Raw genomic sequence first — 6,393 nt, 5'->3', positions numbered from 1 at the left:
TTCCAGGGGCAGACTGTGTTCACTGTGAATCGCCTGCTTGACTCCCGCCGGGTCCACGGCGGGTTGCAATATCTGGTGGACTGGGAGGGCTATGGTCCTGAGGAGCGCTGCTGGGTTCCTGCTCGGGATGTCCTTGATAAAGAACTATGTCGGGACTTCCATTCGGCCCATCCGGATCGCCCTGGGAACGTCAGGAGACGCTCCTAGAGGGGGGGGTCCTGTTAGGACTAGGACTGTTTTGGCCTCTAGAGGCCGCTGTTATTTCCTTTTCATGTCGTGTTTATTTTGGCCTCTAGAGGCCGCCACTGTTCCTGTGTTTTGTGTTTGTGTTAATTGCCTAATTATCTTCACCTGTGTCCTTAATTAGTTTGTCTATTTATACCCCTGAGTTCAGTCCTCTTGTCACGGAGTCTTTGTGCTGTTATGTTTATCTCCAGTTTCCTTTGTACTGTGTTTTTTTGATCTTCTTAGCTTTTGAATTTTTGCACTTTGCTTTTCTTTTGGATTATACTCTTTGGTTTTTTTTGTCTTTTGTTTTGCCCTGTATATAGTGTATATAGTTTAAATAAACCATTTGATTCTTTTTCTACTTCCGCCTCACGCCTCTGCATTTGAGTCATCCCCCTGGTGGCCTAGTGGGGGTTTGCTGGATTATCACACCAACGAACCAGGTTCGAATCCCAGCAAAACCCTAACACACGGGGAGAACATGCAAACTCCACACAGAAAGGCCCTCGCTGGCCACGGGGCTCGAACCCGGACCTTCTTGCTGTGAGGCGACAGCGCTAACCACTACACCACCGTGCCACCCCAACCAAAAACTGTTGGAAATAAACCAAAATAATGAAGACCTGCTATATTATGTAAAGCAATTAACTAAACAAATAACTAGCAAAAGCGTAATTTTTACTAATTAGAGCAATACAATTTCGGCGTAGAAGGGCGATTTTTGTCTTGGGTTAGATGTGCGAAGGGCGCCGTTGCTTACAAGCAAAAAGGTCGATTGGATGGTCGAAATGTCCAGGATTTTTGTCAGACACAGGTGGCAACCCTGCCTTTGTCTCATTAGCAACCAAGGCTAATCCTTTGTTTCAAGCCACGTGGTGACCCCCCCCCCTTTTGTCCTTAGGCCATGAGGCGATACACACACACACACACACACACACACACACATGCTCCCAGACACACATAATACCTCACTGTTTTGCTGCTGACTTATGGAATGTATTTTTTTAACTACTATTACCCATTTTATCATTTTTATAAATTCAATTATTGTGAAACTGTGTGTTTATTTGTTGCTCCTATATACTTGAAGTCACACAATCTCAAAGACCTCCAAATTGCCTTCAGTGTGCTATTGGCTGTAGCATTTATGTAATACGGTAAGTGATACATTATTGCTGCATTGGTAGTGATCATAATAATTTGGAATATACCATAATTTAGCTGTTTGGTAATTTATTATTAAGCACCAAAATTAATGGTATTATTAATGAGACTGATTTAATGAGACTGATTTGAAACTGATTTAATGAGATTGATCACTTAAGATCAATTGCACCCACATATTTATTGGTGCCCTGTGTGAGGCGATTGTTTGTTGACTTCTTGAATATTGTTGCAACAACAGATAAATTATCAGTTTGATTAAGCAACTGCCAAGGTATATCCCCAGGTGTGTTAAACAGTTAACAGTAGCGTGATAACCATATCACAAAATACTAATAACCTATTGATAACTAAGGATAAGAGATAGCATTTCCAAACAAAAACAAACTTTATTGATTGATTAATTAATTACGTAGTTAATATAAATTAATAATAATTAATTAATAAATTAACTCATTGATTAATTGATTACCTAATATCCAACCTAAGCAAAATGGCATCCCCTCGTGTCTCAGAAGTTGAAGACAACGCTCAAGACGTGTCTCTCTTTGACGTCATCGCAGACCTCATTCACTGCTCTGCCTCCGAAAGAGCAAACATTAGGGGCATGAGTAAGCGTGAATGCCAAATTAACATAGATAACTCAATTAAACATATGAGAGGTCCAAAAAGAACCACTATTAGTGTCCAAGAAGCACTAGGTAAGCTATTCCTGTTACACTTCCGAGATACTGATTTAGAAATCAGATACCTCCGCGGAGAGGTTGACAGGCTGACCACCAGCAATGCCGAGCTGGCAGCCGATGTCAATGATTTATATAGGGAGCGTGGGCTTTTGAAGAACTCCCTTGATGATTGCGCCGAAAGGCTAAATAAAGCCGAAAAGGCTGCCAAGAGGGCTGCCAAGGAGCAGACCCCCCAAGAAGGATGCGAGGGGCGTGAAAGACCCCCAGTAATGCGCCGAAGCTCAGAGCGGGAAGCATCCGAGTGGGACACCGTGAATTACCTGGTCGAGAACCAGACATCCCGCCAAACTCCATCAACCCACTACACGACTCCTTTGTTGTTTAGCCAAGGTGGAGCCATCCTGCGCTCATCCAGAGCCCAGGCCCGTAGCACACCCAGGTCAGCGCGCTACATTTTCCCTGATCCATCTTCGGATGAATCAGACTACAAATCTCATGCGAAACGGGAGCAATACCAGAGTAGCTCAGATAGTGAGTACTCAGGAGAGCGAAGGAGGCCGCACAAGGACGTGCACCAAGCCCTCCGCATACGGCAAGTTGACCTACTTGCCCAAGATGTTGAGCGATTCGATCCTGATAATAAAAGAACAAATGTAAATTATTATTTGTGAGAAATTGACCGATGCCTGATGGACCTGCCGAAAGCCACAACGCGAGAGAAACTTAAACTGATCTGGAAGACCTCCAGTAGCAGCGTTCGTGCCTTTTTAGAGACGCTACCCCCAAACGTTCACGATAGCTATTCGAAACTTCGCAATTACATGAGGGAAGAATATGCGCCGTACAAGGACGAAACCTCCGCGACATTGTGTGCAATACAGATTAAACAGAAATGGTCTGAGGCGCCTCGTGAATATTATAGATGGCTACGTACTGCCTATTTCCAGGGTAGTAGCGCACCAGGCTTGGAAGAAGATAGAGGTTTTAAATCCCTCTTCTTACATGAGTCTGCACGCTTGGGTGGAGGTTAAGTCACACTGACGTGTCGACAGGGTTTCCACTCGATGAGGGAAATTAGGCAGCTAGCCCAAATGACCTGGGAGACCACTGTCAAAACCACAAACGGAAACGATGATGAACCCAGAATCCTTAGTCTCCAGGGTGAGGACAAGCCCCTGCTAGCCTTAGAAGGAGGTGAAGCTCCAAAAGGGGGACCCACCTGGAGAAATTACGGTCCAAACCACCCCTTGCTGAGCCATCACCAGGGTGAGTGGAAGAATCAGCAAGGTAAAGCCAGGAGGGACTGAGGACAAGGCCACAGTGACCATGGCAACTGTTCATCAGATGAAAATGGTCATAAGGAACAAGGCGGTTGGCAGCAAGATCGTCATCCCCGCTCTGGCCAGAGATGGCAGGAGCGCTCCGACCGTAGCTCTCCATGTAGGGGTAGAGGTGACCGACACAGTGACTCAGACCAACCTGGTGAGTTCCGCTCAGAGCTGGACTCTTTGAAAGCCCAGTTGGCTGAGATTAAAGAACTGTTACGGGAGAGGTCAGACCCCTCAACAGATAAAACAAAAGAGCCCAAGAAAGATAACAAAGGCTACCCGCTGGCATGACTCGGCCAGGAACCACGAGTATATCTCGTGAAAGGGGGAGGAGATCCCTGTGAAACAGCAGGCGATGGTCAGGATGTAGGGCTCCCCCTGGTGGTGAAGGCAAACACACAAAATGCACCTCTCATGTGTGCTAAAATCTTCACCACCATCTCTCAGACACGGCTCTCAGAAGGTGACCCAATCCCAACCAAGCCCTGTAACATAAACTTAGTCAGCTTCACCCAAATCACGACCCCGCTGTCGTTGGATCCCACAAAACATGCACAAGCTCGTTGCAATGAGATTAGTGCAGACACCGACCAACCAAGTGACACAGGAGACCAAATTTCCAATGAACTTCAGTTCATGTCTTCGTACACCGAGTCTGGTGTCGAAACACCCGACATCGCGATTCCCCCTAGTGGCCACAATTCTTTGAAAAACCTCCCTCTACCCATCGACTCAGACACAGGCACCCATTTCACTGCTGGTGTAATGGCTGCGCTGTGGAACATGTTAGGCATTGAGGCGAAATTCCATATCACGTACCACCCTCAATCCTCTGGTCAGGTTGAACGAGCCATTCAAACCATTGTGAGCATGCTGCGAAAGTATGTCACCCACCATGGTAAAGATTGGGATGTGAAACTTCCCTTGGTGCTAATGGCCATTAGGTCCACCCCTCATCGCACCACTGGAGTCACACCCTTTGAGATGATGACTGGACGGGAGATGGTTCTCCCACAGCATCTCCTGTACAGACCAGAGGACATGAGTGTCGCAACTGCATACACCGCACATCAATATGTCGCCGACCTACAACGCCACCTACAGTCAACCTTTGCATGTGCCCAAACGAATCTCGAAATGAGCATAAAAGGACAAAAGGCCTACTATGCCCGAATCTCAAAGAAGTTTCTACCACCCTGGTCAAGACCTTTCGATTATGGGAAAACTGTTTGTCGTCGCGTATCGCATTAGGACATCCAGGCCTAATCAAACGCCCTCATATCGATGGGTCAATAGCAATAAAATCAAGCCTTTTGAACAGTCCTCACTCCAAAAGGGGGTGGACGATAGTTAGGCCCATCCTGTCCACCTAGCTTGTACGCCTCACTCACCCATAAGCGTACACCAACATTTCCAGTCACATTTACCAACCCACACCTCATTCCTTCTCTTTTCTTGTTTTTATGCGTAGGAAATGAAGTATATATGTAGTGTTTAATGTTTCTTTATAGATGTGATTTTGACCTAGTTAGATAGAGTGATTATATGCCCAAATGCCTATAGCCTGATTATATGCCCAAATGCCTCTGCCTCCAACTGTCTTACTAGGACCCATGCGTTTACACAGTTTTCACAGGACACCATGGACTGTACAGAGAAAAGCCACCTCAAGGACTATGGACATGTGGACTGTATGGTACTGTGCTCTCAGTGCTACGACTCCGTCATACCCCTGAGACCAAAAGGGGGAATGTAGGTATAGCCTGTCTCGTCTTTTAGGAATACAAATCCCATCAACCAACTTCCGCGATGACCTACATCACGCCTGGGCGGGATTAACTACGTCACATCCTCCCTGACTCCATAAGTGACTGAGCCACACTTTCGTCTTCCTCTTTGACACTGTGTACCTCATGGGTCAACAGACATAAAGAGACCTGCTCATCAAAACGCCCAAGATAAAGATGTCTTTCTTGCAAGTAAAAGAGATTTAGCGCGCTTTCGTGTTTTCCGCTGGCCATGGTAAAATTACTACCTAAGTGCATTGTCTCACTCATTTTGAGTTACAACCGGTTGGTTTTATTTGTTCATTATAAGTAACGTTACGACTGCAGCCCAAAGCAGTTTAATTAAAAGTTAGAAGCGACTGGATTCCTTCTGACTTAATCGCTGTGCACATTGTTTGATCAGAGACTTTTCTTCATGAACGACAAAGCGTCAGACAAAGAATTCTCTGTGCTTCACGAAAGCGACCCACGTGCTCCTGTGAACTCCAGAAATTTCGGAACATCTCTGCATTCCTACATAGGAGCAAAATACTGGAAGTAAGACTGGCATTTTGGGCAAAATTAGTCTTAGGAATTAGCTTTATGAAGTAGTGTGAATTTAAACTCAGGAACGGTTTAATTGTGCACATTGTAGACACTCAGGGTGTTGAATTGATCATTGTTCTATTTTTTTTCTATCTCAGTTGTTTAAAAGATAAGTGTTGCATGCTCTTTTCTCTATCCTTTCTAACACTTTTAATTTCATTATTACACATATTTTGACCTCATCAAGATTTCAGTGGATTTGGTAATGTTATAGGCTAGTGGGTTAGCTAGCAACCAGGGCTAATCCCTTTGTTCTCCTCAACACCACGAGGTGGAATTCCTTTGTTTCATTAGCAACCAAGGCTAATCCTTTGTTTCAAGCCACATGGTGACCCCCCCTTTTTGTCCTTAGGCCACAAGGCAATACACACACACACACACACACACACACACACACACACATGCTCTCACACACACACACACGCTCCCAGACACACATAATACCTCACTGTTTTGCTGCTGACTTATGGAATGTATTTTTTTAACTACTATTACCCATTTTATTTATTTTTATAATAAATTCAATTATTGTGAAACTGTGTGTTTATTTGTTGTTCCTATATACTTGAAGTCACACAATCTCAAAGACCTCCAAATTGCCTTCAGTGTGCTATT

This window comes from Neoarius graeffei, chromosome 11, assembly GCF_027579695.1.
Source record: "Neoarius graeffei isolate fNeoGra1 chromosome 11, fNeoGra1.pri, whole genome shotgun sequence".
Lineage (NCBI taxonomy): Eukaryota > Metazoa > Chordata > Actinopteri > Siluriformes > Ariidae > Neoarius > Neoarius graeffei.
This window is presented reverse-complemented; position numbering follows the sequence as displayed.